This window comes from Camelus dromedarius, chromosome 16 (assembly GCF_036321535.1).
Source record: "Camelus dromedarius isolate mCamDro1 chromosome 16, mCamDro1.pat, whole genome shotgun sequence".
Classification (NCBI taxonomy): domain Eukaryota; kingdom Metazoa; phylum Chordata; class Mammalia; order Artiodactyla; family Camelidae; genus Camelus; species Camelus dromedarius.
In genome coordinates this window covers 12,307,859-12,330,863 of record NC_087451.1, presented here as the reverse complement: position 1 = coordinate 12,330,863, position 23,005 = coordinate 12,307,859, and the positions used below count along the sequence as shown (strand labels likewise).

Here is a 23,005-nt window from a genome sequence, read left to right as displayed (position 1 = left end):
CTGAGACAGTCCTCAGTCTGAGCCTGAGTGCCATAGGTTTCAACACAGCGCTGGCTCTCACGCCAGATTCAGGGCCTTCGTGTTTTCAATGAAATCTTTTAGACAAGCCATGGTATGCAAAGGCACCACAGCCACAACCATAGCACGTGACCTAGAGCTTCCCTGCTGGGACCCACAGATAGGCGTTTATATGGAGAAAGTCAGATTGAGGGGCAGCCCCCTACATGGGTTGGCAACAAAGTTGGCATGGCTTAACTGGCTATAGGTGCTGTGTTGTGCTACTGATGTGGCTGGAAAAGAGGTAAATCCCAGGGGTATTGAATAGTAACAGCATTCTCTAGAAGGCAGATTGACTAAAGGGCTGGTGGTTCCTGGGAGTTTGTGTATTTTGGGTTTTGGAACAGGATACTGGCACATTTGTTCTGCTGTCTGAAGATAAGCTTGATTTTGAAATAAAAACACACAGGGAACTAAAGTTCCTTTGATACCATCTGGTATTGTGTCCCAAACCTGACTTAGAAGTATTTGATGTTGGTCCATAGTTACTTGAGGTAACGACAGTTCATGCTGACCCCAGCCACTGTCCTGGGACACAAGCAGGGATCCAGGAACTGTAACTCTGCCATGAGCAGGAGAACAATAACCAACAAATAGGAGACACTAGAATTCACCGTAAAAGCCCAGGAGTTGGGCAGAGATCGGCATGACGAGTACTTCTGGAAGACCTCTGGCTACTAGAGACCACTGGCATCCACTCCCCAACTCTGCACTACTCTTTAGAGGCCAACTGGTTCAGCTTTCTTGTGTGACTGGTGTTAAGTACTAAGGCCCAGAAAAGCCGAGTAACCTTGTGCTTTAATTAATGGTTGAAGCAAGAACAGGACTCACGGGATGATCTCTCTTTTAAACAAGGTCTGGTGGGGAACGATCACAGTGAGAGCTGAAAAGCAGACAATGAAACGTCTTAAGTATGAGCATCACATTTACGTGCATGCTGAGAACCTACGTGTTCAGTGGTTTCTTAGCAAGTAGTGATAATGTTGATAAAATTGGCCTAGATCCTTATTTAATCATCAAGTTGAGAAAGCCAGAAATCTCAGTGGCCCTTGATCCCCAACCCACATCCAGTCTATCACCATGTCTTGTCAATACCATCTCCTGTCCATTTTGCTCCCTTTTCTTCATAACCGCTCTGGTCTGAGCTGCATCTTCTCTTGCTTCGACTTCTGAGACAACTTTCTTATGGTTTTGCCATATTTCCTCTGCCTCCAATCTACTTTCGTCACAGCGGCCAGTGGTCTTCCCCGTCCTCTTTATTTATTTTTTATTAAATAAAAAATATTTTACATTATATATTAAATAGAAAATTAAATAAGAAGTCTATTTCTTAGAGCACTTTTAGGTTTACAAAAAACTGAGCACATAGTACAGAAAGTTCCCTATACCCCCTCTCTACTCCACTCCAGCTTTCCCTATTATCAGTATCTTTCGTTAGTGTGGCACATTTGTTACAATTGATGAACCAATGTTAATACACTATTATTAACTAAAGCCCATAGTTCATATTCTTTGTGCTATACAGTTAATGTGGATTTTGACAAATGCATATTGTCATGTATCCATCAGGAGATATCATGCAGAACAGTGGTAGTGCCCTAAAAAAGCCCCTAGGCTCCACGTATTCATCCCCTGAAACGGATCTTTTCAAAATGCAGATTTTACCCTGTCACTCCCCTCACTCAGCCTCACCTTGCACCATTCTCTTTATAGTTTTCTGTCTCCAACCACATAGATCTTTTTTGTTTCATTTCCTCAGACCACACTCCATTCTGCCTCAGAGTTTTGCTCATGCTTTTTCTTCTTCCTGAAATGCCCCTTTCTACCTCCTGGCTCCACCCCCAGGTCTTATCATGGTTTGTAATTATGTTCTATGTGTATGATTACTGGATTGGCGTCCTCTTGACTATGAGCTCCTCACTGGCAAAGATACGCCATTGTAGCCACAGTACCTGAAACATAACAGGTGTGGAATAAATATTTGCTGAATGATATAAATGAATAAATTAATAAATGAACAGAGTTTCCCTGATTGTGTGGAGCTTGGAAAGAGCAGTGAAGGTCTGCAATGATCGCAGAGGATGAAAGGGAAAGCTAATAGGAAACAAGTGAAAAGTTTTATCCAACAGGCTGAAAACACAGCTGAAAATCTGTAGATGCTTCAATCCATCAGATTGTGTCAGAGGAGAGAGCTGAACGGGTAGTCAGTAATAGTTTACATTTTCCACGGTGGAATTGTACCAGCAGTGACAAAGTACAGGGTATGGCATAGGCGTACACTGAAATAAACTGGAGGTGAAGATGTTAAATTTGAAAAGTCAAGGAAGCTGGCCACTGAGTAGGGGTTCCACAGACTCAGCAAAATCCCCCTCCCCAGAGGATGAAGAAATAAGCCAGGCACTTAACAAAATGTGAGGGTATAACCACGTTGGTAGATGACAGGAGAGAAGGTTACTAGCTGAACAGCATGGATCTCAGTGGGGCAGGTTTTTCACGCCTGCTGCTGCTCAGAAGCAATGTCTAACTTTGGGAGCAAAGAATGTTGCTAGTGCCTCTCTCTGTGTGAGGCAAGGAGGAATAAATAGCTTCTACTTGAAAGGACTGCAGGGGAAGTGGTAACCTCAGGGGGAAGCCAGGTTTCAGTTCAGGCTACAAGGTGATGGGAGATTAGCTAGGTTAGGTCTCTGGTTGCATGTAACAGAAATTAACTCTAGCTCTCTGCCGTCGGTGGTAGTGGAGGGTTGGGGGAGTAACCATCATGGGTGAGGAGAGGTGCTATGAAGGTCTTTGTGACCTGGGAAGATCCCCCAAGAGGTGTTCACTATAGATTGTTCTGTGAAGAAGTGGAGAAAGTAGGAGAATTTGTTCACCGACAGGAGTTCCATACGACCAAAATAAATGTCTGGTGGGGTAAAGAGAAGCAGAAGTAGGGAGTTAGGGTGGTTTGTGGATTCCAAATTGTGGTGTCAGGAAGGTGGTATCTAGAACAGTAGCTAAAGGAGGAGGTGTACACACATGGTGACAATCGTCCCATCTGTCCATTGCCTGAACTCCTGTTCCATTCCAGGTATCTGCCTGCTCCTGATTCATCATCACCCACTGAATTTGAGTTTCTGACCTCCCCCACCTCAACCTCTCCTTTGCCCCAGGACATCTCTGAGATCTTCGCCCTGCCTCCAGACCCTCCACTGCCTCCTAAGAAGCTGCATTCTGGATTATTTCTTAAATTAACACTCAGTGTATGAGTTTGACGTGACCCAGTCTGCCTCTTGAGCCCTGTCAAGCCCCTATTTATCTTTTAATTTACAAAATTATATTGTAATTATCTTCATATGTCCTCTCCAGTTCTAATCTGAGTTTCTTCAGAACAGGGGCCATTTTTAAAAAATTCTCGTTTCTCCCTCTAATGCTTAACACATTGCCTGTAACCCACACAGGGATTAGTTTGTTGGATGAATGACTGACCGAATGAGTGAGTAAGTGGACTTTTTATCTACTATTGCCCTGTTCCTGTAGTCTAGAAATGTTGGACACAAAGAGGTGGCCTCTCTGTGAGACTCTTCCATTCTTGCCTACCCTTTTCCATGATTACTGATCTCCTGGCCTTGATTCGGTGCTTGCCAGACAGAGACCATCTGCTGGGCTAGACAAATCCAGCTCATGGGACACCCTGTCCTGATTCTTCCTGGCCTGCCTTCCCTACATGCTTCCAGAATATGGGCCTGATACATACAGTTTTTTTCCATTTCCTAAAATGATACCTCTACACAACATGGGTTGAGTCCTGATCCCCAAACACTTGGATTAGGGCCAGGATCACCTGGTTCATATTCCCCAGACTGACTCTTTTCCCACTCTCCACATTTCTATCATTCCTGCAGAGGGGACACCCAGTATACATGTATAGAATGGTTGACAATTTACATGGCCATGACAGTCACTGAAACCAGGAAAGTGATTATTTCTAGAACAGAAGGGAGATGGGATGAGATTAGGGACAGGCTACAGGGGCTTCAACTGTATATATATTTTATTTCTGAACATGGGTACATAAGCATTCACTATTCTTTATACCTTTTATAATTCTGAAATGTTGCCATTTAAAAATTTAGAATCAGAGGTACAGTTGTCCCTCAGTATCTGCGGGTGATTGGTTCCAGGACCCTCTGTGGATACCAATATCCATGGATGTTCAAGTCCCATGGTCGGCCCTCTAGCCTTGGAAGCAAAATCTGTGGGCATGGAGGGCCGACTGTGTTCAGCTTTTACCTTACTGAAATGCCTACAGGTTGATCTGGGAATAGAGACAACACTGCTGATGGACTCTTGAGGCCAAGAGGAATTCAATCAAAATGTTCAGCACAAAGAGGACAGAGGGGCAGAGGAGGACTCCTGGGCTCAGAGCCAAAATCTCAGACTAAACTTCAGTTTGACTATGAAAGCCTATGAATCTATTGTGTTTACCAGTGAAAAGCCTCAAAACAGGCAATTCCCAGATTGTTAGCTTATTTGTTGGTCTGTTGTCTGGAACTGGGAACAAGTTTTCCTATGGAAACAATATTACAAATTGTGGCTCTGCCCTCAAGGCCAGGCACAAAAGTTTACGGAACCCTAATGTACCTTAATACTGCATTAATACTACTAAAGACCCTGACCGATATTTATAACAGTATTTCTGTGGGAAAGTGCATTTAGAGTTTTAGTGCCAGTAACACATATTCCTCAGCCCTGGGAGTCCTCTGGACTCTTGACCTTATTCCCACAGTGCTGATTCTTATCAGAATGTCCCCATATGTGGTGGTGGGCAGACTAGTTGCTTTCAGTTGCTACAGGATTCAAGCTGGAGTTCCAAGCAATTCATCTCCACTAAAATGATCCCAACTCCCACCATGTATCCTGGCCAATGATCTAAGTTGAGCTTCCCAAACACAAAATGGAGCCTCTTATTTGTACATGCCTTGCACACCCTATCATAAGCAGACACTTAAACTCTGTCACATTAGGGACCTCATTTGCATTTCTCTGGGACACCAGGAGTCCTCATTTCATGAGAGAAATGGTAGGGAAGACTTTGGGACTAATACAATCCCTGAAACACTGAGTGGAGAAGTAGGGTGGGTGGATAAGCCTGGGAGAACCTTTGAATAGGGACTAGCAGGCTGAAGAAAAGAATTCACCCTGATGTTGGTTAGAATAAGATGAAGAGTGCTTCAGGTTAGGATACTGACGGTTTTGTCAGGGAGAAGTATTCCTGAGGGTGATACAGAGGAGTGCACTCAAACACTCTCACTTGGGGAGCTCACTCGGAGAACTGAAAACTGAAAGATCCACATGGCATTCTGGGGGCCTAAAAACAGAACTATCAATTCTCTGTAGGCAAAATGTCTCGCCTACTGGCTATAAAAGTTATAATTGTGGGAAACCTTTTCATGACATCCAAAGTCCCAGCTGCGGTGGTGGAGGACAATGACAGGTGGTGGTCCTGGTGACCAGGAGAAGTGGTGAGAATTCAAAGCCAACTCTAGGAGAGCTGCAGAATCACTGAAGGACAGCAGGTCCCTGGGACACTCAGGACGAGAGTAACTGGACAGCTGGGCTTAGAGCCCTGGTATCACACAGGCTTATTCTGGGAACAGCACTCTGACTGGGAAACTATCTTGCCGCCATGTGTATAGTCTTGGTGGGACTATAAATCAAACTGTCTTGTTCTCCCACGCTCAAGGAGCTAAGCAAACAGGCTCTCCGGGGACATGAATCTTGAATGATGTGACCTAGACACTGAAAATCTGGTTGGCGCCCATTGTCCCAGCAGCTGTACCCTCAGACTGTCAAGGGCTTCCTGCCACCTACACCTCTAGAGATGTCCTGGTTCCTGTCCTTCTCTAGGAAGATTCCCTTGCTTTCGCATTAGTTCTGTCGGCTACCCACTATCCTTCTAAAACATTAATTTTCTACTCATGTTTTCCAGAGTCTGTTTCCCTTGTGTACAACTGACGAACTGTAGCTAATACAGACCCTAATGGCAGAATGTTGATAAATTAGGGCAAACGGCTACTACAACCTGTAAAGCAAGTTGAAGCATAAATCTACTGAAGGAATAGTTATAGCATGTCATCCCCGCATACAAAATGATCATTCATATCATTGAGACATAGTGGGTTCTACTTTTACCTCAGAAAGCCAAGGTGGGTGGGTAGAGGGAAGGTTAACATAAACATTTCCCTAGGAGCAGGTTACCAATTACTAGCCCTGCACTATGCTATGTACTATGATGACATAATAATGACAATGGTTGTATTCAATAGTAACCATGGTTCTGTCTCATATATTTATAGATATAAATATATTTATTTATAGTAATAGAAAGATTTTTGGGAAAACAGGCAAATTGCAAAGCCATTCCTTTGTCATCGTTTAAAAGGACTGAATTAAGATTCAATGTTAGACTGAAAATAAATGAGACAAATGTGTCCGGAAGTGTGTCTGTTAATTAAACCAAACAATTGGCCAAATAAAGTGACATATGTTTCAAGTTAACTAGTTGACATTTTCTGTTTGCTCCACAATTAGCAGGCAGGGCAGCTGGGCTTGTCGGAGAAAAGGCAGGCTACTTTATCTACTGACGCCTGGTCCAACCCCACCAGATAGTCTGCAGGACCTCAGCCGTGGGGTAGCCTGGTTCTTGGGCTCACGAAGGGACGTTTCACATACCAGGGGAGCACAGGTTTGTGAGTTCCAGTCTTCAGTGATGGACTCAAGGGGGTCAGGCAGCTTTCTCTGGTCTAGCTGGTCTTTCTCTCACCTGATATGAGGCCACTGCAGTATGGACAGAAATTGAGAACATTCAATGTACATGTTGCCCCTGGATTTCTGTCTCTGAATGGAGGCCCATGACCCCACCACATCCTGGAAGACCCACTCCCTCTTCTCATTGTCGTATTTCTGCCACCATTACAGCTTGTGCCTCTCCTTACCCTAGCCCACAACCAAACTCTATCTCACCCATGATCTCAGTTTCCAGAACTATGGTTGAGTGTGAGAACTTCAGGGAAATGCTTTTGGACACAGATGTATAGGAGCCTCTCTACTGCACAAGTGGGACCATTCAACAGCTCTCATGTCCTGTGACAATCCTTCATGTATATTCTTTTCAGAGTTAGAGTCAGAGACCTCCAGCGGGTGTAACTGACCGCCTCCCTTTTGTGACAGTTTTATCAGTCTCTTCCTCTCCTTCATCTCAGTCCCAGTGCCCTTTGCAGTAAATAGAGAATTCTGCCTCTTATAGAACTACTACAACTTCTACAAGTCCTCTATCCGAGCTCACTGTCTATTTCTACTGATCTCTGACTTCCAGCACAGGTCTTTACAAAATGAAAACTTTAAGAAGCCTGCACCTTCTCTGCAATTTTTTATTGGAAGGAAAATGAAAGAAAGATTGCTTACGATTGAGTAAGTCTAAATACGTGGCATTGCTGTGTTGCCTATGCAATGTCTCAGTCATTTAACAAACAGCAACTTGTATGACTTCCTGGAGGTCATGCTCTATCAGCACAATCTCGTGAGATACTTCCCCAATCTGACATGAGCCCACAAACCAGGTTCTTTGACCATGAGCAGTAGCACCACTCCAGGTCAACTCCAAGAACTGTTAGAGATCCTCATGGATTTCTACATAGTGGCCTTGTACTTTCTACTCGGCCAGATTTATCAAAGGCATTGAGTTATTCCTGGAATTCTCACAGGCCTCTGCCTTTCCTGGACCAAAATTAACCTTCTCAAAAGGAGGAAACAGTTTCTCTCAGATCCAGAGTTAGATAAAACATTCCAGCTGTTGAACACTTGCATATCCCCTTCCCAACTTTGACTTACCTTCATCCAAACAGTTCTACACCATTGAAACCAATGCCTTTAACAGTGCAGTAGGGCCACGTTGCCCAAATATTAGGAAGTCATGGCCTGGCAACAATCAGTCTATGTGGAGGAAGCTGGCCTAGCTGATATCAACCACCTGACTTGAGAATGGGAATGATTTATCATATCTGCTACCTTAGAAGTTTGAAAGCATCAAACTAGATACAGGTATCCAGTATCTTGTGACAATGTGCTTGGACCACTAGAGCCTGGAGTAGCTGAGACAGACCTCGTGAGCCCCTTTCTTTGAGTGTTTTGATTTTACTATCTCTTACAAACTAGGGAGTGAAATGGCCAGGTGGGTTCCTTATTGCAAAGTACCAGGGAGTAGAGAAAACATCTCTACTCTTGGAAATCCTCCTGTGTTTACAACTAACAGAGGCAATCCAGTGTCTGATGTTCATAGGCACCTAGGATAGAACTAGTCACCCAGGAGTAAGCCAAGACCCTGAACACCATGAAATCCCTTCACCAAGATCAGTGGCTGTATTTCACAAGAATAGAGCCTGTCATAAGCACTTTGCCTTAATACACAGTACACTCATTCTCACCATAACTACACTTCAAAAGGAAATCCTACTAATTTAAAGTTTTAAATATAAGAAGATAAAAATCTTAAAATACTAAAAGAAAATGTGATAGGATAAAAAGATAAGATTCACCTTATCTCAGAGATAAGGAAAAACTTTATAACCATTAAATTAATAGATGAAATGCCAAATTAATGAATAAGCTGAATTACATAAAAGAAAAATCTTCTGTAACCAAAATATTATAATAAAAATAAATGCCAATAGTTAATATGAAAAAAAGGTTAATATACTTTAAAATCTTTATAATGTTGTATTTAAATAAATGTATAAAGAAAACACTGGGTTCCAAATTTAGAAGAATAGGTAAAAGATACAAACAGACAATTCATAACAAATGAAACACAAATGACTAAAAAATATGAAAAAAACCCTACAGCTTTGTTAGTATTATTGATCAAAGATCACATTACTTAAGTACGTAACATTTGATGCTATGAGAATACAAAGAAATATGTAGATTTGGCCAAACTTCTATAAAACAGTTTGACCGTATATACCAAGAGTCTTAACACACTCAGGCTCTTTGACTCAGTAACTCTATTTTCCAGAATAGCTTCTAAGGAAATAATTAGAAATGTGAACACAGTGTCATGCACAAAAGATATTTATCATAGTATAATTTATAATTGAAAACAACCTAAATGTTCAATAGCAGTGAAAGTGTTAAAGTAATTTATGGTCCCTCCACATGAAATTCATGTCTCCCATATGCAGTCATTAAAAATAACTTCATTACATTGATACTTATAAAATGATGATAGGTGTAGAACACAGAATACCAAATTGAATATACTCACAAACTATACATTTAAAATAAGACTACAGATCAATTTAAATTGTGGGAATATAAATCATTTTTTGTTTTATTTATACTTTTTAATATTCTCCATACTTTTGAAGCCCAATAAATGTATTTTAAATTACCTCTGGACTTCTGATGAGTAGAGCTTCATTTGTTTTTCTATAACTTTATTCTATAATGAATTTTCTGATGGTGCAGAAAGAAGTGCAGTTTAGATTATAACTGGCAAATCCATTTTACCCATCAGATAATTACACATTAAATAAATTTGTGTTTTAGTATCTATTATCTTGGACCATGACTGAATTAATTAGTAGAGTTTACTTTAAGGCTGAAATAATCATTCTAACAGTGTAGCGTGAACTGGTTTGATTGTTTGGGCAGATCCCACACAGACAGCAGCCTAGATGCTCCGTCACAGCTCCTGCCCTCTGTCGACTTTGCCTTAGGTCATATTTCTAGGCTCCCTTTGTGTCTTGGTCTTGGCTTTGGCTTGCTTTCTGTGTAGGTTCTTCAACACAGATCTGATTCTTAAGCTCTCCCAGCCCTCTTGCCTTGATGTTTTAACAGTTCCCTGCTCTTCCAGCCTGCTCTCTGGGAGACTTGGTTGTTTGAGACTTCAAGTCAGACCAAGCCCATGCAGAGATTTTCTGAGGCTCTGGGTTTTCTTGTCCCACGTTTCCCGGGTCCCCAACTGACATGGTACCTCCAATAAGCCAGTAAGACACACACTTCTTTATCGGTCCTCTTTCCTTCTCTCAGCTTTTCTCTATGAACAATGTCCTAGTGCAGTCAAGTTGCCTGGGCCAGTTCACCATCCTGACCGTCTGGCACCCTCCAGTGGTCATGGGTGGCTGTGCCCTGGCTAGCAGTGACTTTCAGAGCTAGATCCTACTTGAGAATCCCCAGGCCTGTTAGGGCCCTCCAGTAACACTTAAAAGGAGCAGCTGTCAGAATCTACTATCAGATCTTGGCAAACCTTACTTCTGCCTAGCCCCTTGCGATTCAACCTCCTGTAACTTGCTGATGGAGAAATTCACCAAAGGCCCTGCCTTCCTTTCTCTTGTAAATGTATTTGTATCAAGAGATACTAAGATACACATTCTCAAAGGAAAAGCCTTTTCTGGTTTTGCATTTGGCAGGGAAGTAATAATAAGTACTAACGTAATTGAGCGCCAGATGTCGAGCTAAATGCTTTACATACATTATCACATATAATCTTCACAACAACACTGGGAGGTAGGCACCTATTTTTAATCTCCATTTTACAGAGGAGGAAACAGAGGCTCAGAGAGGTTACTCAGAAGTCAAGGTTAAGCTTAAAGGTCAAGATCTCCCTGATGGCTAACTATGGATTCAAAACCACCCCTCCTGACTTGGGGCCCATGCTTCCTAAGAACTAAACCATACAGCTCTGTAGAAAACTGGGAATCTCAGAGGCCATGTTTTCTATCATGTAGAGAACATTAGTCTGCAGCAAGAAGAAGGAATAAAAAAGAGGGAGAGAAGCAGAGACAAAAGGTAGGGCTAGAGTTCCAACAGGACTTGAGTCCTTGGCTCCAGTTGTTTCTGAGGCCCAGGAGCATCCTTGTCTTTCTCCAGACTTGGTTGTTTCATCACATACTTCAGTTCTTCCAATAAACTCCTCCCTTTAGGTCAGTTTGATATGGCTTTCTGCCACTTGCAATGCAAGAGTCCTACTAAAACACGAAGTAAGTCGGGTACTCTTGAAGACAGTCCAGGTGTTAACACCCACAGCAGCATTAGAATAGTGATGAATTGTCTGATCCATACTGGGCTCTTTTTGTTGCAAGAAACGGAGATGGAGTCACGCTACTAGAGGTAAGTTACTCATCACTTAAACACAAGTCAAAAGGAGGGTTTACACAAAAAAAATGTATGTGCACTAAAACCTAAGTAAACGGATCCACAAGACCTCAGGAAGAAGTGAAACTGCAGCAGTAGCACTAAGTAACAGCTACTGAATCATCTCTCTCGGGGCTTTCCAACCTCGCAGCGAATCGGCACCACCCTCTCTCTGGACCAGCCTTCTTTGTGAACGCATCTTGTACCTGGCTACAAAAGTGGCCGCCCTAGCTACTTCTATGGCCTTCCAGTTTCAGTATATACCAAAATTCCCTTTGTGTCTCTTATTGTAGGTTCCCAAAGAGAGAAGATTTGACTTCTGCTTTTCTTTTTAAACCAAGTTCATGGAGTATACATCATTGGATATGGTTTATGGCCACTCCCTTGGACCAGGTGTCCAGTTAGGTGTGGTCATGGCCATGTGGCCCACTGACCACTCAGTAAGGTCAGTGGGCAGGGATTTTATTAGAAAGGGACGTGAGCAGGCCAGTAATAACTGGCATCTCTAATCAAGCCTACTTAAATGCAATTTGAACTCTTGCCAATAACAAAAAATTAAACATGTTGCAAACATGGGCAACCCATTTCCCAAAGACCCTCTTTAATTATCTCAAGCTGGCAAGAGAGTTCACCTTCTGGTGCTTTTAGGCTTGTGTTCTATCCTCTACCTCAAAGTGCACTTTCTTCACATTCCCAGTCCTGTTTGCACCTACCCTAAACACTGCAGAGAGCTAGACAACTCCACTCACTTGGGAGTCTATTAATTTTTTTTCTCCCCTTAACCACACTAAGACTTTGCTTAGTAAAGCATTTTGAAGATTTAGAAAATGACTGCTCAGTCTGCTTAGGATTTATATCTCAGACAGATGTGCCAAGAAGTCATAGGAATCAAACTGCAGTTCTGTGAGTAGAATAATATATTAACTTCCCTTTTAGTAGTTTCGATTACACAGCTGTACAAATTGCAATGGAGTGTTCACAGCTTAAGCTGCTTTTATCAAAAACACATCACTTCTTCAGGGTGGAAGTTTTAACACAGCAGGCATCTTGATGGGCATGCATCCTTGCAAAACACGTGTCATTACTTGAGAGAAAATCATCCAGGAAACTGAGAGATGGCAGTACTTACTTTACCTTGAGGAATCCTCTACCCTTTTAATAACTGAACTGGATCGTTTCATGACGAAAATAAGGAGCTCCTAATTAATGGTTCCATCATCTTATACTTTTAGTCTCTCTGAGCCTCAGTTTCCTCAAATTTTTTTTTGTTTTCATATCCTTTTTCATTAAAGGTTATTACAAGATATATATAGTTCCCTGTGCTATACAGAAGAAACTTTTTTAAAAATCCATTTTTACACACAGTGGCTAAAATTTGAAATCTCTAACTCCCAAATTTATCCCTTCCCGCCCTCTTTCTCCAGTAACCATAAGATTGTTTACTATGTGAATCTATTTCTGTTTTGTAGATGAGTTCATAGTGTCCTTTTTCTCTTTTCTTTTCTTTTCTTTTTTTTTAAGATTCCACATATGAGTGGTATCGTACGGTATTTTTCTTTCTCTTTCTGGCTTACGTCACTTAGAATGACAGTCTGCAGGTCCATACATGTTGCTGCAAATGACATTATTTTGTTCTTTTTTATGGCAGAGTATTATTCCATTGTATAAATATACCACAGCTTCTTTATCTATTGATAGACATTTAGGTTGCTTCCATGTCTTGACTATCGTATACAGTGCTGCTATGAACATTGGGGTGCATGTATCTTTTTGAATTAGTGTTCCCTCCAGATAAATACCCAGAAGTGGGATTGCTGGATCCTATGGTAAGTGTATTTTTAGTTTTTTGAGGAATCTCCTTATTGTTTTCCATAATGACTGCACCAAACTACATTCCCCCAGCAGTGTAGGAGGGTTCCCTCCTCAATTGTAAAACTATGATATGAGTACCCATCTTGTTGGGTTGTTTTAAGTAGCCAATGAGAGCTTTATAAAGAGCTTAGCAAACTGCCAAACATAGTAAGTGCTCAATAAATGTTAGTTACTATAATTATCATTATATTTTGTTTCTCACCTCAACTACTTTTCAAGGTTTTTTATTAGAACACTTTCTCATTTTATTCTTACAACTTGTGGGCAGGTATGGTGGTAAATGTATCCTCATTTTATAGTACAACAAATGGAAACAGAGAAGTTAAATACTTTATCCAGGGTAAGTGATTTTCCAGAGGTAACACAGGCAATAATTCACATCTCTGATTTCCAATTGAGTGTTCCTTCCTCACAGAACTTAAGTTCTGTGACAGGGACTTTAGTAAATGGAGAAGCTTAATATTATACTAATAGAAGAATCCTCCACAACTTTCATCCAAGAATTGCTACTAGCTAGAAATGTTGTGTGTTCTATTTCTGGCAACCTGGAAAGCTAGATAACCTGAAGGGCCATTAGCTATGAGACAATTAAATCCTGATTTGAACCAAAACTAAAAGGCATTTTAAAGTTTTTCTGGGGTTTCATGAAAGGGGTCAAAAGGAAAAAAAAAAAAGTGAGCCAAACAAGAACAGAGAGCAACAAGCGAACATAAAAGCTAGAGTTGCCATGGGCAAATGACAGTACCAGCCCATGCTTCATACTAAGCATGAAGGCATACTTGCAGGGTCTGGGAATTACACCTGAGATGCCTGCTTTGAGCCTGGTTCTGCAAGAGGAGCTTCAGAGATCTCTGATCAGTTGTATCCCAGGCCACCTCACAGAATCAAATGCAAGTACTCCCTGGAGAAAAGCCACTCCCAATTTGGGTCCTTGGATTTCCATAAATTAAATTCTATAAAATATGAGCTCACAATTTTAAAAAAAATCTCCAATACATAAGCCACCATGAGTTAGAATCAACAGAAACAACAATGAATTTATAAAAACTGAAGAACTGGAACTGGAATTGTCATTTACAGATTACTAAAAAAACCTTTTATTAACCATTTAAAGAAATCAAATATGGAGTGAAATAGATTAAGAAATAAGAAACTGTCAAAATGATGAGAAAGATTAGTAAAAGAACCAACTGGAACTTTCTGGCCAATAGATACAGATACAAATTTTGAAATTAACAACTCAGTGAATGTGTTAAAACCAGAATAAAAACAGCCAATGACAGGATTAATAACCTGGAAACTATATCAGAGGAAATTATCTATACAGAGGGTATAGGAGATGGAAAATATGAAAGAGTGGTTAAAAGACATGAAGGATAGAACAAGGTTCAACATGTATCTAATCTAAGTTCTAGGAGGAAAGAATTGAGAGAATAGGAGGAAGGCAATATTGAAAAAGATAATGGGTCAAGAATTTCCTGAACTGATTGAAATCAATTGGTAAAACACAGAATATATCAAGCATGATAAATAAAGAGAACTCCACACCTAGTTGAAATGGTGCAACGTCAGAAGTGAAGACCTTAAAAATCCCAGAGAAAAAAAGCCAGGGCACCTACAGGGAACAAACAATACACCACCACACTTTTTTTTTTTAAAAGTAACTCTAACAATAACTTATTGGTGCTCACAAAAACTCTATGTAGTAATTACTATTATTATTTATATTTTAAGGTAATAAAACTCTGGCTGAGAGGGAAAATCCAAGGTCATTCAGATACACAGCAACAAGGATGTAGCTTAGAAACACAAGAATGAGTGGAAAAAGTAGGTCATAAAACACTGTTTCAGCCATATGCAACAACATATGAATCTTAGAACATAATCTTAGGATGAATCTTAGAAACATAAAACTGGGTGAAAAAAGCAGGTGGCAGAAAACGACATGCAGAATATCATTTTTATAAAGTTCACAAACAAAATTAAATAATACATTGCTTAGAAATACATACACATGATCAAATTATTTTTTAAAAGCAAGAGAATGATTGCTATAGTCTGAATGATTATGTTCCTCCAAAATTCCTATGTTGAAACCCAGTGCCCAACGTGGCAGTATTAGGAGGTAGTCTTTGGGAGGTGATTAGGTCACGAGGGCAGAGCTCTCACGATTGGGATTAGTGTCTTTTGAAAAGAAGCCTAACAGGGCTCCCTAGCCGCTTCCACCATGTGAGGTTACTGTGAAGAGATGGCTATGTATGAACTGGGAAGTCAGCTTTCACCGGACATGGAAACTGACCGTGCTGGCCATGGGGGTACCCTGAATTTGAACTTCCAGCCTCCAGCCTTCCAGAAATAAATTTCTGTCGCTTATAAGCCATCCAGACTGCAGTATTTTGGTACAGCCAGCTGAGACAGACTAAGGCAGGAAAATACACAACATTCAGGGTAGTGGTTACCTCTTGGGAGGCAGAGCAGAAGAGTTAAGACAGGGAGAAGCGTATGTTGCAAGCATGGGGTAATGTTCTAGTTCCAGTTTGGGTGGTTGGTAACAGGCACTCATTTTATCATTATTTGTGCATGTCACTTCCATTCTTTTGTATGCACCGATTTACGTAATAAAAATAAAACAAATTGCCAAACGACTTATTTTTAACTGGATTTTTACAATGTAGATTTAAAAGCCACTGGTTAATCCTTCTGACTGATGGCTGAGGAATATAATTAGCCTCTAGAGCTTAACTGCCAAATTCTTGTAGTGAATCTCAAAAAGGCTTCCTACATAATTAGTGGAAGACAATGATGGAAGTCATTCCTGGCTTGGGGTTTTAAATTCCCGGCCTTGTATGTTCTCTCCAAATGGAATAGTCTATTTACACAGCTCTAATAAGAGGTGTGCTATTCACATCATTTGTGTGGGTATGTTTAACCTCGTATTCCAGATGGTAAAGAAAATTTCCTATATAAGAAAATATGTTATAGGATAACTATATCAGAAAAAACTAGTTTCATTTTGTGTTTAATGTCATATAATTAAGTTGTTAACAAATGAAAAAATTTAAGTCTTTTTTTGGTAGTAGAATTATAAAACAAATTCACTTTCTCATATCAAAAATTTTATGAGCCAATTTGCTCAATTTTAAAGTAAACAAATACACCTGGGCTTCCATTACAGCAAGAGAGGTTTTACTCCGTAAACTCGATATAGATGTATTTGTGCTGAACTAAATTTACATATTAATCAAGTTCTAATTGCTTTTTTTAGCCAATTTTATGCAAATATATTTACTGCTATTTAAACATGTTTCAGAATGTTTGGAAAGTGCCCAAGCCAAATTCACTAATTAACAATTAGAAAGCAAAATCAAAACTGTTTGATATTTTCATACTATATCTTAAGAGAACTCTTTGAAACGATATTGATGGTATTGTCTTATTTTTCAATCTTAAATTCAAAATCACTAGATCAGTTTAAAATGATTTCTCCTATTCTCTATATTTCCTGCATACCATAATAGTTAATTTTTTTAATAGTTTATGATTATCATTAAAGTATCTTTGAGTTGGATGAATTACTGGCACCAACACTGAGTTTTACTTGTTTCGTATGGGTGTGTGTGTTTAATGCAATAATAGTCTAATGCAACAAAAGTCTACACTATCTTTCCCTAATCGAAGTCCATAAACTTGATCTTCCTTCAAGAATTTCACCAAAAAAAATCTCAATATCTCACACTCTTTTAGTACAGGAGAATGTTTAGTAGACATAATACATGCAGCTCTCCCTTCATGAAAAATGAAGCTTAATTTGTTTTCATAGGGGTAAACCAGCTTAGTGGTTCATTAGGCTTAATGCGTTGTGAATTGAAAGATATGATTTAAAAGATTTCTGTATAATTCTTCACTCCTTTGATTAGCAATACAATCTGAAATTACCACTATAATTTCCTGGAAAAGTAAAAAGGACCTTCACGTAAGTAATTAAGATAAACTCTCAAGATGCCCTACTGAATCTACACTTAGTAATATGCCAGGTCTCAAACTCTCCTTGTATAGTTTGTTTAGTTTTTAAATGTGATGTTCACTAGTTTAAATACATTTGTGAACACGGAGTAGACTTTGACATTTGCAAGGCATTTGTCCAGAGGTCTCTATGATTCCCCAAATTTAAAACAATCAAATAAAACAACAGCAACAACAACAAAAGTTAAAACTCTATAGCATAAAACTTGTTCTATGGAGAGAAAAATCAGGTTGTGCAGAGAGATTATTACACCTATACACAATGCCACTTGCTTCCTGAAACCTGGCTGCCTTCCAGCTTGGGATAACGCTTTATCCATATAATAAATACCCTTTTTTAGCTGTAAGCTACTTCAAGTTGATTTCTGTTACCTTCATCAAGAGTCCTAATATACATATTTATGTTATTTGGTTTTATATATACATATATATATGTTAAATATATTACCATATATATATATTTTATATATATATATCTTTTTGATATATTACTGATGTCATGGAGCTAAGAATCGTTTTGTTAAGAAATGATACTTAAACCAATTGGATTCCATCTGACTTGCAAACAAGATTTGGGGGTTCAATGAGCATACCAAGTAAGGAGCATGCATTACTGAAGGTGGCCCCTTTTTATCCGGGTGGTCTACAGGTTACACTGTGCAACTAGATTTAGGAGGTAAATTAAGAGAGTGAAAGGATTTCAATATACCAGTTCTCTGCAATGTAGGCAGCATCTCTTTCTTTGAAGCCCAGGACTGAAACCAGATGCTTACTTTATGACTTCCTTCTCTCAAACAATAAGATAAGAAGAAAAACATACATAAGTCAGTTAGTGTTATCAGGAAGTGATTATCAGTTTTGCTGAAAACGTAACGCCTTTGGGGCTTTGAATGAAAGCAGTAATTTAAACCACTCCTGGAGTGAATAAATATTCAAAAAGAGTAGTACATAAACTTCGTTTGCCTCAGGCTAACATAAGTGTTTATGACTCTATCATGTGTTCTTCTTTGGAATATTTCTCTTTCATCTGAAAAGTGATTCTTTCACCTGAATACCCTTTAGGAATCAAATTTAGATACAAAGCAGTGACAGCTTGGATCTTGCCCTGTGTATAATAAATCAATTTATGCAACTCCTTTTCGTTAAGAACAGCTCACTAATAGCCAAGTGGGCATGCTTTAAATTAACCTGATATACAAGAGTCCAGTCAAGCTGTAAATCTATGGATTATGGTCTCACTATATCTATGTTTTGTAAGAGTCCTTTAAAGAGTGTATATTTTGTAATTAACATTTTAGCAACATCAGGATGAAAATCACATATAGTGTCTCAAAATACTCTGTAAGCTCCTCGGAGCAGGGGCTATGTCTTTCCTATCTTTTTACTCCCAGCACCTGCATGCTGGGGTGATTGGAGAGTTGTTCAGTAACACGTAGAGCTGGATTTATAACAGTAATGGGAGAGTTGGGCAGGAAGAGAAAGACGAAACAATATGGAAAGAATGTGGTACCAGACTTAGCAAATGAGCAGGGACTAAGAATAAGGAAAACATGGAAAGGACATGAGGGCAAGAATGAAACAAAATTTTGTTCATCCTGAAATAGTTATACCTAGGATACGGAAACTAGCAAATTCCCTACGCCCCACTCTTTTATGGGCTATGTGGATTTCAGGAGTAGTCTGGATCTAGTCAGTGAACCGGAAAAGAGGGGAGATAGAAGATGGATTGCTATTAATTAAAGATCCATGATTCAGCTGCTTGTGGTGAAGTGAATGTGAAGTGAAGTGAATGTGCTTGTGGTGAAGTGTATGTAGCTCAACCACAAATTCAGGTGCACAGAGAATGTAAGTTTATTTTCTTATAATATTTAGTTTCTATTAAAAGCTTCCATTCCATCAAATGTATCAATCAGGATATACTATGAAAACAGAAACCACTGTAGATGTTTCAGGAAGGAGGGGATTTAATAAAGGGAATAAGACGCTTATAACTCTTTGGAAAGGGTTAAGGGAGCAAAGGTCAGGGAGAACCGCCAATAACCTGAGGGAATAAGGGAGCTGCAGAAATCTTAAAAGCTATCTCAGCTGCCTGAATGGCCAAAGAAGAGGGAATTCAGGTGGACTCCCAGAAGCCACCGCAAGACTTCATTTTGCTGTCTCCTGAGGCCCATGTACCTTTGTTGTTGGAGAAACAATGGCTGTTGCATCTCCTCTACCTTCCAATCTCCCTGGTTTGTCTTTTCTTGGCTGAATCTAAACAAGGCTGTAAACAGGTGAGTTTGGTAAGTAGTTGCTAGGCTTCTTGCTCCTACAGTACTAGGAAGAGCTGATGAGAATAGGGAGGACTTTGAGTACAAATATACAGTATCTGGGACGTAATGGAAACTTAATCTCAGCTAACTGGAGGATCCCCTACATTTTCTCCAGGGTTACTAATGAGTTTTGTGGCTCATGTAATGTCAAGGCATTGGGGTAATGGGTGGAAGCAGTTTTTATGGGGCCTGAAGTTTATACAGTTGGGAGGGACTTCCATAAAGAAAAAGAATACAAAAAAAAGAAAAGTAAAGTAAAACAATACAAAAAATAAATTAGGTGGCAAACATGAATTTTTACTTAGAATGAGAAATATAACAAATTATTGATTTTAAAATGCTGAAAGATATGAAAGTGTAACAAATTACAGAAAAATAACATGGTTTCTATTCATTATCTGAAATGTTTTGACAGCTTCACAATTTGATGTTAGCAATGTCAAGTAACTTTTTAGAATTGTTAAATTTAAGAAACACCTATGAAGTTTCTTTCATGTAACAGGTATTAGATTTGAAATTTTTCAAGTTGAAAATTTGAAATATTAATTTCAAATAACCTTTGGGGGATATAATTTTATTTTTATTCTCTTATTTTTATTTTTCTAGCTTTATTGAGGTATGATTTACAAGTAAAAACTGCATATATTTAGGTTATACAATGTGGTTTTTTTAAGGTGTACAACGTGATGATTTAATATTTGTGTGAATTGTGAAATAATTACCACAATTAAGTTAATTAAAACATCCATCACTTCAAATAATTACTTTTTTTTTTTGGTAAGAACACTTAGGATCTACTTTCTTTGCAAATTTTAAGTATACAATACAGTATTCTTAACTATAACCACCACACTGTACATCAGATCCCCAGAACATACTCATCTTATAACTGATATTTTATACCCTTTGACCAGCAACTTCCCATTTCCCCCATCCCTCAGCCTCTGGCAGTGCTATTCTACTCTCTGGTTTAATGACTTTGACTTTTCAAGATTTCACATGCATGTGAGATCATACAGTGTTTGTCTTTCTCTGCCTGACTATTTCACTTTAGCATAATGTCCTCCAGGTTAATCCCTGTGCCACAAATGGCAAGATTTCCTTCTTTTCAATGCTAAACATGTCACATTTGTTTTATATCCATTCATCCATCAATGGACACTTAGGTTGTTTCCGTATCTTGGCTTTTGTGAGTAATTCTTCAATTAACATGGGAGTGCAGATAGCTCTCTGTGATACTAACACATCCTTTGGAGATATACCCAGAAGTAGAAATTAATATATATCATCCTACTCACTCTCTTTCTCCTTCTTTTCACCCATGTCTCTCTTTAACTTGCTCCACCTTCTCCAGTTGTGTCTTCAGCCACTTAACATCTAGGCTGAAAGGTCACAGAGCCCCGGGACCCTAAGTCTCCTTGTGACGATGGCAGTAGATAGGCATGGCAAAGTCGAGGTATGGCAGGGAAATTAGGGGAGAAGTAGAAACTCTAGACTGAGGGAAAGAGTAGGTACCTTTTTTTTTGCTCTTCTTTCAGAGGCTATTCCCCAGAGCAGATGCTACATTATGAGGTCCTAGGTGCCCACCTATGCTCTGCAAGACAATAAAATTCTGTCATCCTGCCATGTCTCTGAGCCTCACCTTCTTCACAGCTCCCCTGTGTCTCTTAAGACCCATCCTCCCACTACCAAGAACTCTATTCTTACCTTTAAGATCTCTATCACTCCTGCTCAGTTTTTAAGATTCAACTCAAAGGGGGATGTCCTCCTCAAATCTTCTACAGTCCCCTCTCCCTATTTCACCTCACCTTTCCCATTTTTTCAGCTATCCCCCTGAATTTCTGGAACATATCATTTACGCTTCTTTTACAGCATTGATCAACTTAAACCTTGTGACATACTTTAAGCCGTTGCCTTCTCTCCCTTGATAGAGGTTGGTGACCATCAGCATTCTTTGGGCAGGATCCATGTCAGGTTTAAATCTGTGTCCCCCATGGCACCTAGTACCGTGCCTTTGATGTAGCAGGTGCTCCAAAATGTCCACTGAATCAACTACGTGGCCGTTGCTCCACTACAACTCCCACTCTCCTGAAGTCTGGGGCCCTGTAAGTGCTCATTGCAACTCCCTCACCTACTTGGAAGCCTCCCTCTCTCCCTTTCCTCCCTTTCTCTGTTCTTTCCATCTACCACAATGGTCATCTCTCACCCTTGCTTCCCTGCCCCATCTCCTAGTTAATCCCACACAACGCTTCTTCAGAGATGTGCCCTACTGGCAGCTGCTCATCTCCCTTTCTGCCTCCTGCTCTTCCGATATTTACGTTCGTAACTCAACTACTACAGACTGCCCTGGAGGCTCACTCTAACCAGATTTCACCTGTTCAAAAAAAGAAAGGCAAGCAGGCCTCAAAGTACAACTTGCTCCCAGTCTCACTCAGACCTGGGGAGGAATCTTCCTGGAACTGAGCCCAACATTAATAACATGGTGAAAAAGGGAGATGAGAGTAGCACCTGCCTTATAATCATGGTGCATTAGCCTTTTATGTAAGTAGTTTTTCTTGTGGGAAACAAGATCTAACTTGTTCTAGTTATAAATCCATTATTATAAGCCAGGTTCTACTGTAACATTTACCCATCTCCTGATCTCAAAATACTAAACTTGAAAGAAGAAAATATGCCTCTGAGGACTAATACTATCAGTTTGAATTTTTCTAGCCAGTGCTTAAAACACAGACACACACACAGACAGGCAGTTTTTTAGAGAAATTTTTCTAACCATGACTCTGTGCTGTTATTAGAACGAAGGTCTATCTGCCACATCCTACCGGCAAGACTCTTGGGCTTTTAGAGAGGTTTGCTGATGAGTTCCAGGGCTTAACAGCGAGAAATCGAATCTGGCTAGAAGATAACTTTGTATAGTAAATGAACTTCTGTTGAACTCTCATCTCTCAGTTTCTTATACATGACACTTAAATTTCCATTTTTTTCTTTCCTAGAAGGAAAATTTTCATTAGACAATGTGATGTATGGTAAGCAGTTATAATGAAAATTAACAGTAGTAGTTGTCTACCCCAAATATGTTCTCTCCTTCCTTACTAACAGAACTCCTATATTATTGGACATATCAATGTATGCAGCTTAAAAAAACACCTTCACTTAAAAACTGTGTGGCCTCATGACTAAATTCTGGACAAATAGATAAAAGCAGAAATGTGATGAGGGACCTGTGGACAGACTCCTTAAAGGTGAACTTAGTCATGTGGGAGGTAGAGGTCTTTTGCCTTTCCTCTTTTTCCTATTTGGAATGTGGATGATGGCTGGATTTCCCAATAGCCATCTTGGCCCATCACTAGCTACGTACTAGAATGGTGTATCTGTGAAACAGAAATGGTGTTATCTGGTAACTATGGAGCTGCCAAATCTGCCCTAAATATCTCCTTCTGAAACTCTTTCATGTGAAAAAGAAATAAACTGCTTTATTTAGGCCATTGTTATTTTGAATTTTTAATTATGTACAGCTAGCTGAGTCTAATCATAACTGACAAAATAAACAAATAGAGTAACATATTGTA

The 23,005-nt window shown here is 39.6% G+C and overlaps 1 long non-coding RNA gene across 3 annotated transcripts in view; it reads right to left on the bottom strand.

The window, feature by feature from the left end:
* Positions 1 to 23,005, bottom strand: part of LOC105097831 (uncharacterized) — a 131,872-nt gene that overhangs the window by 14,317 nt on the left and 94,550 nt on the right. For 2 of the 3 annotated variants that reach the window (XR_010384436.1, XR_837976.3), the window contains one exon: positions 6,486 to 6,873. This is a non-coding gene — a long non-coding RNA (uncharacterized LOC105097831). Of the gene's footprint in view, positions 1 to 6,485; positions 6,874 to 23,005 lie in introns of those variants that run through there. The other variant, XR_010384437.1, reaches the window with a different exon arrangement.